The sequence below is a fragment of the Bubalus kerabau genome, chromosome 3, assembly GCF_029407905.1.
Source record: "Bubalus kerabau isolate K-KA32 ecotype Philippines breed swamp buffalo chromosome 3, PCC_UOA_SB_1v2, whole genome shotgun sequence".
Classification (NCBI taxonomy): Eukaryota; Metazoa; Chordata; class Mammalia; order Artiodactyla; family Bovidae; genus Bubalus; species Bubalus kerabau.
The window spans coordinates 72200031-72221076 of record NC_073626.1 but is presented as its reverse complement, the minus strand read 5'-3'; the positions used below and the strand labels follow the sequence as shown (position 1 = coordinate 72221076).

Here is a 21046-nt window from a genome sequence, read left to right as displayed (position 1 = left end):
ATAATATGACTTCAGAAAGTGAAATGGTAATAATAATGACAACAGCAATAAACATCTGAATTAATATGAAGAGAATCCCTATGCCATTCAGGTTAACATTGTTGAAGATTTCGTAAGTTGTGAGTTGTCAAGCTTTGCTGGATGATAACTCTTTAAAATAAATACTATTTCAGGTTGTAGTATAACTCACCAGTGTGTTATCAGTATGATAGCTAGACAGACAGGTAGTCATTTAAAAATTTTTTTTGTTTTGAGATAATTATAGATTTACAGGAAGTTGCCTAAAAATGTACAGGGAGGCCCTGTGTATCTGTCTCTCAGGTTTCCTTAGGGACCATCTTACATCACTATAGTATAAAGCAAAACCAGGAAATGACATAGATGGCAATCCACAGAGTTTATTCATATATGCAAATATTAATAATTTTCCAGTCTATAACTTGTCTTTTCATCCTCTTCAAGGGGTCTTTTATAGAACAAACATTTTTCATTTTGGTAGTGTTCAATTTATCAGTTTTTCCTTTTTATAATATAGGGTCAAGTTTCACAAAAGGTGGTCTGCACGTCACCTGCTCTGAATCATCTGAAGTACTTGTCACAAAGCCCATTTGCTTGGACCCCACCCCAAATACTCTGAATCAGATTATCAGGAATGGAGTCTGGTAGTCTCTGTAATTTAAGAAGCTCCTTAAAACCTGAGAACACTGATTCAGAGTTTGGCCTTGGGTTTTTTCCTTTTTGCTCTACCTTGTCTATAGGTTGTCCATTACCTCTTATATTGTCAGATATGTGTGGATAACTTCTGCACAACCTCTCTAATGAGCTCCAGAATTGCTGCCTTGCTGGATACTCTCTGCTACTGTACACAGAAAGTCTTTAATAAATAGATTATTGGATAGATGGGCTGCTGTGAGTAAGATGTAGTAGAATAAAAACCATCCTAGGAAATGGCAATCTACTCCAGTATTCTTGCCTGGAAAATTCCATGGACAGAGGAGCCTGGTAGGCTATAGTTCATGACATCACAAAGAGTCAGACATGACTGAATACATTATAATTTTATAATTATTATTTATAGATTGTCAAAAAGCCTAGGCACTGGTCTTGGTGTTTGAAATTACTTAATTACATAATATTTGGGGGGGAAGTTTAGTTAATAGAAATCTATAAATGGATATTTTATATATATATACACACACACACATGTGTATAGTCTTGGGGTTATTTGCCTAGCAGAAGCAAAAGATATTAAGAAGAGGTGGCAAGAATACATGGAAGAACTAAACAAAAAATATCTTAATGACCCAGATAACCACAATGGTATGATCATTCACATAGAGCCAGACATCCTGGAATGTGAGGTCAAGTGGGCCTTAGGAAGCATCATTATGAACAAAGCTAGTGGAGGTGATAGAATTCCAGTTGAGCGCTAGTGGAGGTGATGGACTGCAGTTGAGCTATTTCAAATCCTAAAAGATGATGCTGCAAAAGTGCTGCACTCAATATGCCAGCAAATTTGGAAAACTCAGCTGTGGCCACAGACTAGAAAGATCAGTTTTCATTCCAATCCCAAAGAAAGACAATGCCAAAGAATGCTCAAACTACCGCACAATTGTACTCATCTCACACGCTAGCAAAGTAATGCTGAAAATTCTCCAAGCCAGGCTTCAATAGTATGTGAACCATGAACTTCCAGATGTTCAAGCTGGATTTAGAAAAGTCAGAGGAACCAGAGATCAAATTGCCAACATCTGTTGAATCATCAAAAAAAGCAAGAGAGTTCCAGAAAAACATCTATTTCTGCTTTATTGACTACACCAAAGCCTTTGACTGTATGGATCACATCAAACTGGAAAATTCTGAAAGAGATGGGAATACCAGACCACCTGACCTGCCTCCTGAGAAATCTGTATGCAGGTCAAGAAGCAATAGTTAGAACCAGACATGGAACAACAGACTGGTTCCAAATTGGGAAAGGAGTACGTCAAGGCTGTATATTTTCACCCTGCCTATTTAACTTATATGCAGAATACATCATGTGAAATGCCAGGCTGGATAAAGCACAAGCTGTAATAAAGATAGCCAGTAAAAATAGCAATAACCTGAGGTTATTGAGATATGCAAATGACACCACCGTTATGGCAAAAAGCAAAGAAGAACTAAAGAGCCTCTAGATGAAAGTGAAAGAGGAGAGTGAAAAAGTTGGCTTAAAACTCAACATTCAAAAAATAAAGATCATGGCATTCAGTCCCATCACTTTATGGCAAATGGATGGGGAAACAGTGGAAACAGTGACAGATTTTATTTTCTTGGGCTTCAGAATCACTGCACGGTGACTGGAGCCGTGAAATTAAAAGACGCTCGCTCCTTGGAAGAAAAGCTATGATCAACCTAGACAGCATATTAAAAAGCAGGGATATTACTTTGCCAACAAAGGTCTGTATAGTCAAGCTATGGTTTTTCTAGTAGTCATGTGTGAATGTGAGAGTTGGACTATAAAGAAAGCTGAGCACTGAAGAATTTGATGCTTTTGAACTGTGGTGTTGGAGAAGACTCTTGAGAGTCCTTTGGACTTCAAGGAGATCCAACCAGTCAATCATAAAGGAAATCAGTCCTGACTACTTATTGGAAGGACTAATGCTAAAGCTGAAGCTCCAATACTTTGGCCACCTAATGCAAAGAGCTGACTCATTAGAAAAGACCCTGATGCTGGGAAGGGTTGAAGTGTGAGGAGAAGGAGAAGATGAGATGATTGGATGACATCACTGAGTTGATAAACATGAGTTTGAGCTAGCTCCGGGAGTTGGTGATGGACAGGGAATCTGGCTTGCTGCCGTCTGTGGGGTCTCAAAGAGTTGGACACGACTGAGCAACTGAACTGAACTGATTTGTACCTCCTCTTCCATTCATTGGAGCAGATAATTTGATGCACTTTGTATTTGGAGGAAAATTTATATCACTTGAATATCTGTATTCCTGTGGCTTAGCAGCGTAATACTTAGATGTCTGGTTGCTGTTTTTAAAAATTTAAACTGGTTAGACTACTTTAGTTTTTAAAATGAAATTCTCATTTTGTGTTTTCTTCTGAATTACTTGCTCACATTTCTAGCTGCTGCAGTCCCTTAAAAATTAAATTGTCCCTTTAAGATGCTAGGACATGCTGGAACAGGCCTCATGCTAAAAGACAGCAGCCAAAATGATGAAATGAAACTGTTTCTTGTATCTTCATCTTGGAAGAAAATGATAAATTTAGGGAACAGTGCTTAATGATATTTGTATCTAGAGACAGAGTCCAGAAGGCAAGAAATTAAAGCTAATGTTGCCTTGATTATGGAGCTGGATCCAGTCATCACCATGTTAGAGAGTAGCGATAACTGTGGGGCATGATGTACATCCCGTCATAAGGAATATTATGTGCTGTTCTATCATGATACCATTTTCCTGCATGTGCAGCTCTCAGGGGAGTTTGATGTCAGAGAGGTTTGAATTCCACGTGGGCCAGCTAACCCTGGCAACACAATCTCCACTAACTTCAGATGGCCATGTCACTGATGTGTGATGTGCGATACACAAGGAGATCAAGTGACACTGTGATCAGTGAACCTTAACAGAGATAATTCTGATCAGTAAGTGATCTCTGAAGACTGATGCTGGTGGGAATATATTAAGGATGGTGCAATGTAGGATGCAGTCCTTCTTGCCCCCACTGGATGTCAGAATTAGTCTACAGCCATGGCTTTGTCTTGGACCTCATCATAATTTGAAACAATTTATCCTCCAACATATGAGACCCCAAAGAGTTACTATCTTTGACCTTGGCTTCCTACCACTCTTTCTCCCTTCATTCTTCCTCCTACCCAACTGGGTGTCTGTCCGTCCCATGGCACCCAGCCTCCTTTCTGTCTTCTCAGCTCATCTTTGGGCATCATTACCATAGCTTGGATATCATGTAAGCCAACTCAGCACGGCTGCCTAGTTTTCTTACCTCTTGTCCTTCAGTGATCCATCTGGCCAGTCCTGACCTTGAGAAAGCTCTGTCATTCTGCTTTGCTTTTCATTTCCATTATCATCAAGTTTCCCTTGTAGCCTGCTCACCACTCCTTATCTCCATTTTATCACTATTCAGTCGGTCATGAATCAGGCTTCTGACACCACCCATTACTGAAAATACTCTTAGAGGACCAAACTGCTCTTCTGGCAGCCAAATCGAGTGAATGGTCTTTGCTCAGTTCCTTAGTTTTTTGCAGCTTTTGACACTATAGCCTCATCTTTAATTGTATCCATGGACGGAGGAGCCTGGAGGGCTGCAGTCCATGGGGTCGCTGAGGGTCGGACACGACTGAGCAACTTCACTTTCACTTTTCACTTTCATGCACTGGAGAAGGAAATGGCAGCCCACTCTAGTGTTCATGCCTGGAGAATCTCAGGGACGGGGCAGCCTGGTGGGGCTGCCGTCTACGAGGTCGCACAGAGTCGGACACGACTGAAGTGACTTAGCAGCAGCAGCAGCATTTGAAAAGACCCTGATGTTGGGAGGGATTGGGGGCGGGAGGAGAAGGGGACGACAGAGGATGAACTGGTTGGGTGGCATCACCGACTCAATGGACATGGCTTTGGGTGAACTCCGGGAGTTGGTGATGCCTGGGGTGCTGAGGTTCATGGGGTCGCAAAGAGTCGGACACGACTGAGCAACTGAACTGAACTGAACTGTGTATTCATTTGGGTCTACTCCTATCTCCCTGTTTCCTTTCGATCTCCTTTCTCCGATACTTTCTAGATTCAGGGACTGTCAACCATGTAATCCTCAGCTGTGTTCTTTTTCACAGTTCTTATCCCTTCTCATGTCTCTTCTGGTCACTGCTGCGTGGATGACTTGTAAATATAGATTCCATCTCAGCTGAACTCTAGGCTTATGTGTCCTTTTGCCTTTTGGCGATCTCTGCTTGATCTTCTACATGACGCATGAAACACAGTATGTTTTAAAACATACTATATGTATATTTGACAACAAACTCCTGGGACTTCCCTGGCAGCCCAGTGGTTAGGACACTGCACTTCAACTGCAGGGGGCATGGGTTTGATCCCTGGTTGAGGAACTAAAATCCTGCATGCCACATGGTGTGACCAAAATATAGGAAAAAAATATGTAAGTAAAACTTCTTCCCCTTCCTTCTTTTACTTATTCCTGTTAATGGGCCCACAGTCCTTTATTTCAATGGTTCCCAAATGTTGTTGGTTGGACACTGCAACAGTATATAGTTTTGTGCATGTTATATCCAAAATATGATACTTATTAATAAATATATGTGTATGATAATATTCTTATAAAACTTGGGAAACAGAAATTTTACAAGGATTATGGAAGATGAAATTAATATTTAAATTTTTAATAGTAAAATTTTTGTTCTCTCTAAAATATTACTAATAATTTAATATGCTTCATTTTTTAAAATCCAGATTTAATACCTTGTTATATAGAAATTTGAGTACCGTTTATTTTGATTGTTGATTTTAGTGTTTTAGTTGAAAAAGATATCCTACAAATACATGTGAATTCCAATAGAAGAAGTATATTTTAGCTATACTTGTGCTTAGTCACTCAGTCATGTCCAGCTCTTTGTGGCCCCACGAACAGTAGCCCACCAGGCTCCTCTGTCCATGGAATTCTCCAGGCAAGAATGTTAGAGTAGGTTGCCATTTCCTTCTCCTATATTTATGAACTCATAATTCTTGACTAGAATGATGGTTGTCAGGGACTGGGGAGGAGGGCACAGGAATTATTATTTAAAAGAGTACAGAGTTTCAGTTTTGCAGCATAAAAAGAGCCTGGAGGTGGATGGTTGCACAACAGTGTCAATGTCCTGAATGCCCCTGCTGTGTACACTTAAAAAGGTAAATCTTATGTGTCTTTTACCACAACTAAAAACAATAATTTGCCATAAAAAGGAACACGTTTGACTCAGTTCTAATGAGGTGGATGAACCTAGAACCTATTATACAGAGTGAAGTGAGTCAGAGAACGATCAGTACTGTGTTCTAACACATATATATAGAATCTAGAAAAATGGAACAGAAGAATTTACTTACAGGGCAACAGTGGAGAAACAGACATAGAGAACAGACTTATGGACGTGGGGAGAGGGGAGGAGAGGGTGAGATGTATGGAAAGAGTAACATGGAAACTTACATTACCAAATGTAATGTAACTTGCTGTATGGCTCAGGAAACTCACACAGGGGCTCTGTATCAACCTCGAGGGGTGGGGTGGGGAGGGAGATGGGAGGGAGTTTCAAAGGGAGGAGATGTATATATACTTATGGCTGATTCACATTGAGGTTTGACAGAAAACAGCAAAATTCTGTAAAGCAATTATCCTTCAATAAAAAATAAATAAATTTCTTAAAAAAATACTTAACTGAGAACAAGTCATATAATAAGCACATAATAAAAGTTATTGTTATTTCTGTACCACTATCCTTGCTAATCATTTCCACAGGCCCATTCATACTTCTCAAACAATGTCCTAATTTTGATTCAGTAATTGATCACCCTACCCATTGGTTCAATAATTGATCACATAGTTCCTTATACATACTAGGCACTTAGAAAACAATGATTGAATAAATGATGTGACAGCAATGGATTACAGTTGCTTCTTGCTTTTTTCTTTTTACTTTAGGGACCTAATTCTATGACCATGGGCATGGCTTGTGATTAAATATTTAATCCATTTTGATTTGATACTTTAAATGTACTAGTGACATTCTGCATGGATACATACTCATGGCAGAAGTTTATATTTAAGGTAATTAAGCGCATAAAGCACAGATAGGCTTTTTACTCCAGAAATTATGTTACTTCATACTGTGTATTGGTCATTTTAAGTTTTATTTTGTGCCTTTAAAAAACATGTCTGATAAAACTGTGCCAAATTAACATGATTGCCTTGGATAAGAGTAGCTTTCAGATGATTTTAAAATATATCTTATGAAAGAGTGATTGAGAAGCTATCTTTTAAAGTAGGTTAGATATGGAAAATGTGCGTTCCCTACAAGAAAAGGGAACGCTTAAGTCTTAATCTTTCGCAGCTAAGACTCCGTGTTTTACTTGCCTGCGTAACAGCATTTGATTCTTCTAATCTCATTCGACAAAGTACCTGCCTGTTCTTTCTTTTCTGAGCAGCTGTCTAGCTCAGCAGCCGCGTTCCAGTAAAATGTAATCTCACTTCCCACATCACTCCTGGCTTCACTGTCTGCTCTCCTCTCTCCTCCCTTTCGCCGGGATTCAGCGGATGTGGATGACGTCATTTTTTCCTTCGGCCGTCTGGCTGGTGTTAAATGTCGCCCTGCCCAAAGTCAAGAGTGACGAGCCTGCTTCTTTAGCAGTTTTTGCTCCTATTTCAATCGGTGAAAGTTTTGAATGAGCAAAAAATTTGAATCATGGAAATTTAGTTAAAAGCTAACACAAAATCAACGCAGGGGTCAGAGATGAATGAATTAGAAGTTCCTGTAACCTGAGACCATAAACCAGTGCCTGATGGAAACAGTGATTGGTACCATCTTGTGGGGTTTTTCAAAATACTACTAGTTGGCCACAATGGGAGCGGGATGGTAATGCCATAAGTTTTTATCAAAGAGACGTTACATGAGCTCACTTAATCATCTAAGCCCTGTCTTAAACATTAAAAAAAAACCTATCATTTTAAGGTTTTTCTATACTTAGAGCTGAGAAACAATATATATGATATATAGACACATAAAGCCTTCAAAAATGTACTTGCATTTTCAGATATAAAATTTATTTATAAATAGATAATAAATAATATTATATATTTTAGTACTATATAAATATACATATGGGGCTTCCCAGGTGGTACTAGTAGTAAAGAACCTGCCTCCCAGTGCAGGTAGACATAAGAGACCCTGGTTCACTCCCTGGGTCGGGAAGATCCCTTGCAGAGGGACATGGCAGCCCACTCCAGTATTCTTGCCTAGAGAATCCCATGGACAGAGGAGCCTGGTGGGCTTTGGTCCATGGGGTCACAAGGAGTAGAACATGACTGAAGTGACTTAGCACCCTTGTAATGCTATATAAGTATATAATTTATAAGCTATATAAAATTGATAACATAACAATTTATAAAATCTACTACCCCATGTAGCTGGTACATTTCAAAGACTTCTTTGCTTTCTCAGGATATAAATTGCTCTACCTGAAAACGAGAATTGTTCACAGTTCTTAGAGAGGACCTATGTATCCATCTTCTTGGTTAGCTCCTTGGCAGGGAATGGACTGCGTCTGGAAGTGAGTGTGTGTGCGTGTGTGTGTGTGCGTGTGTGTGTGTGTTAGTCGCTCAGTTGTGTCCAGCTCTTCGTGACCCCATGGACTGTAACCCACCAGGCTCCTTTGTCCATGGGATTCTCCAGGCAAGAATACTGGAATGGGTTGCCATTTCCTTCTCCAGGAAGTGAATGAGAGGGTGGGAATGACTCCTTCAAAGGAGGCTGGACAACCTTTACCTGATGTAGCTACTAACCTAGATCTTAAGAATGAAATGCCGCATGTGTTACACTTCTGTTTTTTCATATTATCCCAGCATTTATTTAACATTTCTACCTGGAGATACCACAGACATCTTTAACTTTTTAACAGTTTGGTCAAAACTAGCCTTACTCACTGGCTAAGCCTGTGCCTCTGTCCTCATGTGAGATAGCTCCCCATTCAGTTAGTTGCTCCAGTCAGACACCAGGGATCTTGTTTGCTGCCTCAATCGTTCACTGCTCTCCTGCACCCTTATTGAGCAATCCTATCCATTCATCTCCGAAATATATCCCAAGCTCATCTTCCTCTCCCATTTCCATTGCCATAGTTTTCCCATTTCTTATCCTTCTCCATCCATTCTTTTAAAAATACAAGTTCCATTCTGTCTGTACCCTGTGTGAAGCCTTTCACTGCCTTCTGTTGCACTAGGAAGTGAAAACGACAAAGCAAAATGCAGATCCTTTGTTTGGCTCTGAATATTTGGTTCCTACCTACGAGCGTCACTTCATTTCACTCCCTCCTGTCCTGGCATACTCTGCTCAAGCTCCACTGGTCTCTTTTCAGGTCTGTAGTATGCCCAGCTCTTTCTTGCCTCAGAACCTTTGCACATGCTATTCCTTTTAGCTAGAGTTTCCTCTCCCACTTTGGCCTTCAGTTTTTAGCTTAAATTGCTAATTCCTCCAAGAAGCCACCTTCTCCTCTCGAGTTGAATTCAGTCCCTGTTATTTATTTCTCATAGTACCATATCTTTTCCTTCTAGTATTTAATGTTTATAATCATATGCTTAGCTGTTTAATTTTTTAATCTCTCTCCCCCATCAGACCATAAGTCCATGAGAACAAGGACAGGTCTGTTTGATGTATCACCATATCCCCAATCCCTAACACTGTCTGGCATGTAATAGAGGCTTAATATATTGCATAAGTGACCAAGTGAATGTCTTCAATAAAAAGAGGATAATAATAACCTCAAATTGCTAACATTTCCCCCTTAGAGTTAGAGGTAGAAAGTTGATGGCTCTCTTGAGTTAAAGGCATTCAGTAGCTGGTGCTACTGCTTCTGTGTGGTCTTAGAGTTTCATGTGATTCTGAATATCCTGGTATTTCTATTCAAAGAGAGACTACCACTTATGCTTATTTCATGGTTCCTGACACTTGGTTAACAATTTAATTTTAAATCACTACTGAGATTTGCCTCGAATGGAAAAAATAATTTTATCCAGGTTGTTTAAAATGTATGAGCCTTACTGTACTGCGTAGAACAGCAAAAATAATTTGCTGCTTTGGTTGTGAAATAAAAATTTATTTCTCTGCATGTGTTATTTCTTCCCCCTACCTAGTGTAAGTAACAGATCCAGTATTATCTCCATAATAAGATTTTGATTGAACGGTAGGTAAGGCTCTAGCCTAAGCCATATTAAAACGTACTTTTCCAGAGTATGCTTCGTTTCAGGGCTAAAGGGAATGCAAATGGAAAGTGACATGATGGATTTGACTGCAGCAACCTCTTACTTGGTGATTTGGCAGAACTAGAGCGTGTCTTCCACTCCCTGTGGGTTTCTGCCACTTGAGGGGCTGTGTGGAGGAGTGCCTGTCTCCTTGATCAGCTGGGAGGTAGTGGTTGCATTTTCTCTAGATGTCTTTTCTAGATCCATTGGCTGAGTATGCTTGGAATATGATTGCTTACTGTTTTCTTCTTAATTAAAAAAAAAATCGTAACATATGGAAGGCTTTTCATAATTGCACTTCTGCTAATTTGAAAATGCTGTTACAAAGCACTTTCTGTTGTTTGCTAGGAGTCTTACTAAAAACTCAGGCTGGGAACTGAGTTTAGGGATGGTGGTGTCCTGTGTAGCCCTGCAGGATGTGGAAAACAACGCAGTCTCACACTGTCGTGAGGAGCAGGCTGGTGTTAGTCCAAGTCAGTGCGTGGTGACCTGGGTACAAAATACTCTGTTAAACCCTGTGTGGAATGCACAGAGGTTGAACTAATCCTCCTTTAGTGAGAAACAAGTATACATGGAATGATAAAAGCCAACGATTTATCCATGGGGCTGTTCTGTCTTTTAAGGTACATCTGCATACATGCTGCGTTTTGGGGCCTTGAAGCAATCCTATGAAGTAGGTGGGGAGTGTGTGTGACTCATAGGGTTCTGCCTAGTTTACTGATGGCAAAACTGAGCTTCAGATGATTTACGACATGTTCGTGGGTATATAGGTGGTAAGTGGCAGGACCAGCACACAAAGCCGTGTCTTAGGCTCTAAGCTCCCAGCCTAAGATTCCATAGAACAGGCCTATAGGAGTTCAAAGAAGGGGAACATGTTCATATGCCTGGGCACCCTGCACAGACCCCGTCCTCCTTGCTCTCACAGGTTTGGAAGAGACCTCAAAGCCTCCGTCTAGACCCTGACCCCTTCCTCTCTTGCTCTACCAGTTCTGTCCTCTTTTGGTGTTTCTATAGTTCTGACCAGAAGGGGGTGACAGGATGAGATGGTTGCATGGCATCACTGACTCAATGGACATGAGTTTAGGCAAGCTCCGGGAGATGGTGAAGAAGGGGAAAACTGGCGTGCTGCAGTCCATGGGATCGCAAAGAGTCAGACACGACCGAGCGACTGAATAACAGCAATAGTTCTGCCCTTACCACTGGTTCTCTCCTGTCTTTCTTCTCCAAGTTTTTCTCCTGATCAAGCTTCCCCTTCCTGTCACCATCCTTTGCCTCCCTTCTTCCCCCAACTGTGAGAGCATGTCCTAAATCTCCTGTGTGAATGTCATTCACCCCTCAGCCTGAAAGTTCCTTATCAGTAAGATCTCCAGCGGTGTCTGCATTCTCGTCTCGGCCCTTCCTCTCTTTGGTCTGCATGGAGGCTGCCTCAGTGGGCCAGCCGCCGTTTCCTGAGTGTCTCCTCTTGCGGTTTGGACTCAGGGCGCCTGCTGCGGCTCTGTCTTCCAGTGCTCTTCCTCTCCTCTACCCCTTAAGTATTGACACTGAAGGTCTGGGTATCAAGTTGTCCTCTGAGGCATAAGAACCGAGTTATCCACAGCCATCTCTTCACGTCCAGCGGCTGCCCCTATCAACCAAAAGATGACCATCTCTAGCATCTCCAGTTCCTGTGCTCTCCTGGGGTTCCGATCTCCACATATCATACCACACGATGCCCAGAATGGAGCAGAAATTCTTTCCATCTATTATGGAATCCTTCCCCCATTTCCCCAAAATAGCAGCCTTGGTGGCATCTTTATATGGGGTTATCGGGAAACCCTGATACTCTTTTCTTAGAATTATTTATTATGGCCTCGTAATTAGCCTCCCTTTCAGTCTCGCCCCACTCCAGACAGTCTTCCATTCTGCTTCTAGAGTTACTTTCCTCTCAATTTAGTCTGATTACATCACTGTCCTGATGAAAGGTCCCTGACTCCTATTTGTCTTCCCTACAGGGCAGGAGCCAATTCCGTTCACAGTGTCTAGCAACTGGGCCTTGAATGCAGTAGACACTCAAAAATATTTGTTGAGTGAATAAATTTGGTTCCAATCTCGTCTGTCAGTTTTCTCTCTCTGTAACTTTTCCCTGTGCTGTTGTGTATCCAACTTCTCACCATTTCCCAAAAGTCTCCACTTCTTGACTATTTCCTGCTTTTGTTGGCTTTATTCTTCTGTCCCACTTAATACATTTCAACTCAATCAAACCTCTTTTCTCTTGGGCATCTTGTAAGTTATTTTTCTGTTCTGAAGAAAGCATCCTTTGTCTTTTACTTTTATTGTCTTTGTTGATTTCAATCAACTCTCATTGCATCTCTTCCTTTTCTGTTCTTTGTCTACTTCTGTTGTTAATTTTTGTATTTCTGATTCTAAGTGTTTTTAATTCTCCAAGTGCTTGTGTGAGAATATTTAATTCAGTTTGGAATGTTGTGTTATGGTTTTCTTCTGTTTCATGATTTTTGGTGGGGAGAATTTTCAGCAGCTGTTTGATTTTGTGCTGATATTTTTCTGTTCCTGGGCATTTCATGACTGTTTCCTGGTTCAGGAGCGCTCATTTCTGTCAGAGGTGCAGTTTCTTTAAGGGACGATGGTGGTGCTGGTGGATGGAGAGGATCTGGGGTGTGCAGTGTCCTCAATTTCTCCTTCTAAGATCCTTCACCATCCTGGCACCGCTCCTTGCTTTACTTCTTTCTCTTCTAGAAGCACTAATTTTCTGGGTCCTGGGTCTTTCTCACCTTTAAGCCCTTTCTTGACATGTAGCAGGTGCTGAGAACTACCAGGTCTCAGGCCTGAGTGTGGTGTGTGGGCTGTTGGTGCAGGACTGTCCTTCCCTTTCTGGGGGGTGATTCTGCTTGAACTTCATCTCTGTGTCGCTTTTCTCCTGTTCACAGGGCTTCCCTGCTCTTCACACACCCTGGATTGTAGCAGCAGCAGGAGCTGAGTTTGAAGTCGGTGTTTATTTCTCCACTCACAGGTAGTTTGAAGCTTGTGGTATTCCCTGTTCCTAATAATGCTGAATGGTTTGGGTCTCATGATGATATTTGCCCTCTTATTGATTCTGTGGTCTTGGGAGAAGGATGTTAGCGTGATTTGAGTCCATGCAGCTGTTATTGTCCTCCAAACCTGAAGGTTCCTGCTAGGAAAGTTTTATTCTCCCCACTTTTAGATAAGAAAACTAAGAAAAGCGAAACTACTTAGCTGAGGTTGCACGGATACCATGTACTGGAAGAAAAGGAGACCTGGCTTTTTTGCTTCTATCAGAAAGCATTTAATCCCCTGTTGCGAAGCCTATTTATGTAATTTTTCTTGATAAATTTCGAGTGCTATAGGGAAGTGAAGGTCCTCTAAAAATGTTTAACATTTCTTTAAAATAAATTTCAGGTTTGGTTATGGGTGTGATGGTATGTAAATATGTACAAACTGGAAGTTTGTGTGACTTTCTGTTTTTACAATGAAACGAATCTTTTTTTATGATTTTCTCTCAGTGTGTGTTGTTAAAGATCAACAAAGAATATAGTCCGATTCATGACCCTGATGTCAGTTTTTAGAAAAGAACAGCCCCTGGTGGAGAACATGATTCTATTTCATGAAAGAAGGCTCAGGAAGTACTGCTGTCTGTCCCTGCAACAGTGTCGGGTTCCTTTTTCTGCAAGGAAGAGAAGGGAGATGTTTGTGTCAAGTCTTCAGTCTCAGTGTTTCTCTTGAGCTTTGGTTTGGGGATTTGAAGACAAAGAGTGTCAGGTATTTTTAAGGAAGAGTAAAAATTATCTGGCTTGTTTCATGTTCTTCCTATACAAGTAGCATCTACTCATGCTATATCTGAAAAATAAAAAAGTACAAAGAAAGAAAAAAATCACCTAAAATCTTATTATCCAGAATTAACTTTAATTTTCTGGTATTGTATGCCCTGCTGGGTTTTTTTTTTTTTTTTCTATTATGTATTTTTTTAAAAACAAAACATTCACTGTTTTAAACAAAACATTGTGCATGCTAGTTTGTAGCCTGCTTTTTTGAGGTACCAATAAAATATGAACATTTTCCCAATAAATCATCTATGACCTGATGTTTACTAGCTGTACATTTATTTTCTTACATAGATGTGCCACACTTTACCTAATCCATGTGCTATTGTTGATTTAGGTTGTTTTAGGTCATTTTTGCTCTTTATAGCATTATAGTGAATGTTCTTGCAAATATATCTTTGTATATATTTCTGATATATAAGGAGTTACTGATTCTCCTGTAAGATTGACTGTCGTTTTTCGGTTTGAAGAAATAGGTAAATGTACAGAACCTTTTTATGTCTATTGCCTTTCCTTCAACTTTTCAGCCTTTGTTTTGTGTTTGAGTTTAGGGAACTCCCTACAGGCTTATTCCTTGACTCTGTTTTTCTTCCTCTGGACTCACTTCTGCATCAAATACTTCTGTTTTCTACAACTTCAGGTGCCATCTTTATGCTGTTGATACCCAGATGCTGACCTATTAGCCAATTTATAAGTAAATCTTCAAATGCTATTATGAAGTCTCCAACTAGATGCCTGATTCATAATCTCACAGCAGCATACCCAAGCCCTGAACATGCAGGATCCTTTCCACTATCTCCTACCAGGAGAGTTGTGAGCCGTAGAGCCCAGCTATCTAACTGCCTATTGGACATTTTACTAAGGTTGCCGATAAGACATTTCAAGTGCAGAATAATAACCATAGCTGCTAATCTTTTACTGAGATTATTGTTTGCCATGCTAAGTGTTTCACTTTATATGCATCAGTTTTTTTATCGCAACCATCATGAAGTTGGTACATAATTCCCGTTTTACAGATGATGAACAAAGAAGCACAGAAGCTTGCAGAGAAGCCAGTAAATCTTACTGTGCTCTTTACAGATATGCTGTGTGGTTTACAAAGTGGAATTCTTGACGCTTCACCCTACAGTATCTTCCAAAAGTATTTCTTATCTTGGTAAATGGTGCGCTACCTACCAAGGAGCTCATGCTAGCAAATCAAGAGACATCCTTGGTACCTCTTTCTCCCTCATTTGTCAGTATATCCCCGGTTGATCATGCCTTCCAGATATACCTTGATTAATGCCTCTGTTCTGCACACCTATTGCACGCCTCCCCGCCACCCCTTCCCAAAGCAGACCTCCATCATCTCCTGGGCCTCTGCTCCTACCCCTCAGGACCAGTCCTCACACACAGATGGTCTCTTCCTCCCCTGTTCATGGCCTCCCATTGTACTTAGAATGAGTAGAAGTCATTGCTCTGATTTAGAAGGGGTTGCTCCTCTTCCCAGCCTCACTCTCACCTCTCTTGACTGAGCCAGACCTTCTCGTCCTTAGGGCTTCTGCACCTTGACTGAGCCAGACCTTCTCGTCCTTAGGGCTTCTGCACCTGCTCGTCCTTCTGCCGGAAATACTCCTCAGCTCCCTTCTTCACCTGAGCAACTCCTGCTCCTCCTTCTAGTTTCGTTTTAAATGTTCTTCGGTGGAGCCAAAGCCTTCTCAGATCCCTTGATAAAAATGACGAGTCCCCCTTATATTCTCACACTCCCGCTCCTCACCCTCAGAATGCTGAACACAATTTATACCCTCATAGTCTTAGAGTCGCTTCTAGTATAATTTTAGACTCTGAGGGATTATCTATCTGCTACCTTCCTCCTGGTGCCACTCCACCTATCAGCTCTCTGAGAAGACTGGGCTGTTTTTGTTCCCTTTGAACCTAAGTACAAATCCTGGCAGATAGGAGACATTCTTTAAATATTTGAATAAAAAAAGAAGCATATTGGAGCTTCCCTGGTGGCTCAGGTGGTAACGAGCCTGCCTGCAGTGCAGGAGACCCAGGGTTTGATCCCTGGGTCGGGAAGATCCCCTGGAGAATTCCATGGACAGAGGAGCCTGGTGGGCTATAGTCCATGGGGTCTCAAAGGGTCGGACATGACTGAGCGACTAACACTTCACTTCAAGCATATTGAGCTCTGGCCACCCCTGAAGTGAGATGAGCTGGGTGTCTCTCCCTCCAGGGGTGTGGGTGTGTATTTGTTTCTCTTGTTTGTCCAGGGGGAGCCCAGGGACTTAAGGCCCAGGACATACATTTAGACCAACAAGGGGAAGGGAGAGGTGGCCTCAGGGAGTGAAAGATGGTCCATAATGGAGGAGGCAGAACTGAAGGAGGGTGAAAGAGCCTCAGCTCTGCTTCCATCCCAGTGGGAGAGCCCCTTTTGATCCCCCACAGGGGTTGAAGGATTGAATTAGACCCAGTTTTTCAAGTTTTTATTTGGTAAGCCATCTACTCTGTCAATACCGTAAAGCCAAACTTAGCAACAGTTACTATGGTTTTTTTTTTTTCTTCTTCTTCTTCTTCTTCCTGCTGCTCTCAACTAGAGGAATATCTGTGTTTAATTTTCTATGGCATAAAATTTCGGTAACCGTGAGTGTGTCATGTCTGCTTACAAGGACTTTCTGTGGGAGCAGAAAGGAGATTGCAAGGGGCCCTTCATGGTTGATTACTGCGGAGGAGGTGGCATTCAGCGAAGCCCTCTCAAAAACCATAATATGTCCTCTGGCCATCAAGTCTGTCCTTCAGGGCACCTGTGTGGAGATCTTTTAAGGCTCCCAGTAGTCTCGGTTTTGAAGATAGTTGTTATTTCTGATCACACACTCTTCCTGCCTAAAGCAGTGAAACCACAGAACTATGTTGATTTAGATTCTAAATCTCTATAACAGTGACAATACCCTCAGAGGCACCAGCGCCAATTGGAGACAATTTCTGTATTCCTGTTTGACTGCATTTCCCTCATCAGACTACAGATACTGGTGGCAGCAGCCGTCCTACACGTGTGCTTATCATTGTGTAATTTCGTCTCCTGAAATGCTGGACTCTGAGCAGGAAGAAATGTGTTTTCTCATACGTCTGTGCCTGTGTGTTTATCCTTTGGATCCTTAAGAATATCTGAGACTGAGGAGTGGTGTTCCATTGAAACTACAGTTAACTGTATGAGCTACTACACCAAAAATGTTCCCTGGGCACTTGAGAGGTTGCAAAGGCTGAGTTCTTGATTGCACTGGAAATAACTCCTGCATTGGAAAGCTACCATCCATTTTTAGAAAATTGTTGTCCAAAAGATATAGAGCCTGGAATACTGTCACTTCATTTCTCTTTTTTAAATGTGGGATTAATGTTAGTCATTTACAACTGGGATTGGCAAAGTTTACAGAAGGGGCAGATAGTATATATTAAGGATTTCGTGAGCCATACAGTCTCTTGCCAACCACTCTGCTGTCGTAGTGTGAAAGCAGCCATAGATACTACACAGATACATGGGCATGGCCGTAGGTCAATAAAACTTTCATTGCAAAATAAGCAGAGGGCAAGATTTGACCCATGGACCATAGTCTGCTGCTATAATTAGCATAATTGCCCAAATCAAAGAGAAGGAAATGGCAACCCACTTCAGTATTCTTGCCTGGAGGATCTTGTGAACAGAGGATCCTGGTGGGCTGCTGTCCATGGGGTTGCATGGAGTTGGACACGACTGAAGCGACTTAGCATGCATGCATGCATTGGAGTGGGAAATGGCAACCCACTCCAGTATTCTTGCCTGGTGAATCCCAGAGACAGAGGAGCCTGGTGGGCTGCTGTCTATGGGGTCGCACAGAGTCGGACACGACTGAAACGACTTAGCAGCAGCAGCAGCCCAAATCAAAACAGTTAAAGCAGGAGAAATAATTTGAGTGAAACAAAAAATAAGAGCTTTTTTGCTCTCATATGATCAGTGCCTAAACTCAGACTTTCGAGAGGAGCTCAAGGGTCTTTGTTAAACAACTATGACCAAGTTAGATGCCATCAGTATCATAGATACCAACCTTGGTTACTTGATCAAGGCCATTTGAGTAAAACTAAATTTGTATGTACAGAGATCCATAATTCCTACTTACTCCTTATGATTAATGCTAATACTGTAGACTGCCTTTCAGATCAGATCGGATCAGATCAGTCGCTCAGTTGTGTCTGACTCTTTGCGACCCCATGAATCGCAGCACACCAGGCCTCCCTGTCCATCACCAACTCCCGGAGTTCACTGAGACTCAGGTCCATCGAGTCAGTGATGCCATCCAGCCATCTCATCCTCTGCCTTTAGTCAGCATGAATTAGACGCCTGCTATTTGTTCCTTCCTGACTTGAAGAGTTCATGGCATATCTCTATCTTAGAATAATTTTAGATCTTTACTAAAATAATAATGAGTTTTTGGTAAGCAGTACATCCTGTGTGATTACCATGTGTGATCATGGCCCCTGATGTGATCAGTATGAGGGAGCACTATTTTCTCTGTAACCCCTGAGCATTTCTGATGTGGACTGTGGACAGAATCCGTAGAAGGTAGCAAATATTAAAGAACATTGAAATCACTGTATAAGAGGAGACATTACCACTGGTGAGCTGTGCAAAAATAGGTTTCAGAAATTCTTTTGAAAAAGTAGAAATGGATGACAAATTGAGTTGGTTGGTGATTTGCTTTTGTGAAGAAACTTCTTCCAGAAGACATGAGAATCTCAGACATTGATAACTAAATTTGATAAGGGTAAAGGTTTGTTAATAATTCAGTGGTTTACAGGAATTTTAGATCTGGTCCAACCCTTTCCATTTCACAGTTGGGGAAATTGAGGCTATCTGAGTAATATCACCATACTCATTTTCTTATTTTCTGTATTGTCTACATGCTATATATTCTGAAGAGATAAATTCTGAGTTAGCAAATCAAAAGTGGATATAGCAGTGTTATGTTTTTTATGTGCATTTTTATTTCATCCATCATTGTAGTGGAGGTGGGCCTGACAGTTGCCATTATTTAGCAAATAGAAATATAGGACTCCGAGTTAAATTTGAACTTCAGACAAACAAGGGATCATTTTTTAATATAAAAGTAGAGTATTATTACTCAGTGCTCTGTGGTGACCTAAACAGGAAGGAAATCCAAAAAAGAGGGGATATATATATATCCATATATATATATATGTATAGGGCTTCCCTGATGGCTCAGGCGGTAAAGTGTCTGCCTGCAATGCGGGAGACCTGGGTTCGATCCCTGGCTTGGGAAGATCCCCTGGAGAAGGAAATAGCAACCCACTTCAGTACTCTTGTCTGGAAAATCCCGTGGACGGAGGAGCCTGGTAGGCTACAGACCATGGGGTCACAAAGAGTCGGACACGACTGAGCAACTTCACACACACACACACACGCATGCATTTTTTTTTATTCACTTTGCTGTACAATAGAAACTGACTTAACAATGTAAAGTGACCATAATCCAGTAGAAATTAATTTTAAAAAGGTGTAATATTAGGATATCCATGGTGGCACAGTGTATAAGAATCTGCCTGCCAATGCAGGGGACATGGGTTCAATCCCTAGTCAACGAAGATTCCATATGCTGCAGAGCAGCTAAGCCTGTGGACCAAAACTACGGACCCCACACTCTAGGGCCCTCCAGCCACATCTACTGAAGCCCGAGTGCCTAGAGTTCATGCTCCACAAGAGAAGCCACTATAATGAGAAGCCCGCACACCGCAGTGAAGAGTAGCCCCCACTCGCCGCAACTAGAGAAAGCCCTTCCAAACAATGAAGACCCAGTGAAGCCAAAAAAAAAAAAAAAAAAAGAACACAGTCTTTTTTCTTTTAAAGTGTAATATTAAATGCAATATTTGAGATACACTAAATGATTAATTGTTTCACATTTAACTAGATGTTCTATATTTTATTTGGCAACTCTGAGAGCACACAAGATGAAAATTGAGAAAGGCTAGCTGTGATGGCTACCAGGATTGGCCAGTTTGCAAATCCTAGCACCGACCTCCGAGAAGGCAGTGGCACCCCCTCCAGTGCTCCTGCCTGGAAAATCCCATGGACGGGGGAGCCTGGTGGGCTGCGGTCCACGGGGTCGCTAAGAGTCGGGCTCGACTGGGCGACTTCACTTTCACTTTTCAGTTTCATGCATTGGAGAAGGAAATGGCAGCCCACTCCAGTGTTCTTGCCTGGAGAATCCCAGGGACGGGGGAGCCTGGTGGGAGGCCGTCTATGGGGTCGCACAGAGTTGGACACGACTGAAGCGACTTAGCAGCAGCAGCAGCAGCAGCAGCGACCTCAGGAGCTTATTAAAGATTCTAGTTTCCAGGCCTATACCAGAGTCTGAATCAGTAGGACTGGGATGCGGTTCAAGTATTAATACTGCTAGCAGTGTCCCCAGGTGATTTTGCAGAGCTTTGGGGGCTGCTGTTTTGTACTGTTCACTCACTGGTGTTCTCTGGAACGTAAGTCTTCAGGGAGGTAGCTCTGTCTATGGTCTTGACACCATGACCCTCCCCTGGCTGAAACTCTGTAAGGGTTTTGCTCCATTTTTTGGGTGGTTGCTACTGTGGAGGTTGTCTTGAGGCTTACTTACCAAATTAGCCCCTCACCTTCATTTCCTTCATTCACAGTGTGATATCAGGGCCTGGGTTTACGGGAAAAGTGGGGACAGATTTGATAAAATGAACTCGTTTGGAGAAGGGAGATAACAGAGGAAGGGGTCAGCCTAAAATCCTGTAGAGCTTCCTTTCAAACACCCTGTTCTCACTAAATTCCTCTGTTTTCCCACTTGTCAGTGTTTCCTTCTAAATGATAGAACTTCAGTTAAAAATGACATCTGTGGAAGTCATCTGGTCTAAAATCCCTGGAATGAATCCATTCAAGTTTTGGAGTTCACATCATCCTGTGGTTTGACCTTGATGTCTGTGATTTCTCTGCTGCAAGAGGCGGCAATCAGGATCTGGGATAAACAGTTGAGAAGTGAAGCTCCTTGATTCAGTGGGCCACACGGCCAGTTACGTAGTTCTGTGGACCTTGGGAACCTTTTCTCTTTGGCAGAAAAGCTGGACAGCCCTGTGATGTTTTAGAGGAAAAAAAAAAAGTAAAAAGCCGGTGTTTAGAGAAAGCAGCATAGTCTCTTAGGAGAAAGATCCCTCTCACGGATAGGAGGTGTCAAACTGTAAG

General features: G+C 41.7%; 1 protein-coding gene across 6 annotated transcripts in view; it reads left to right on the top strand.

Annotated features, from left to right (window-relative positions):
* OSBPL6 (oxysterol binding protein like 6) overlaps positions 1–21046 on the top strand; it is a 221237-nt gene that overhangs the window by 52705 nt on the left and 147486 nt on the right. For all 6 annotated transcript variants that reach the window (XM_055572108.1, XM_055572107.1, XM_055572105.1 and 3 more), the window contains exon 2: positions 12913–12995. The gene's annotated coding sequence lies outside the window, so the exon portion shown is untranslated. The remainder of the gene's footprint in view (positions 1–12912; positions 12996–21046) is intronic.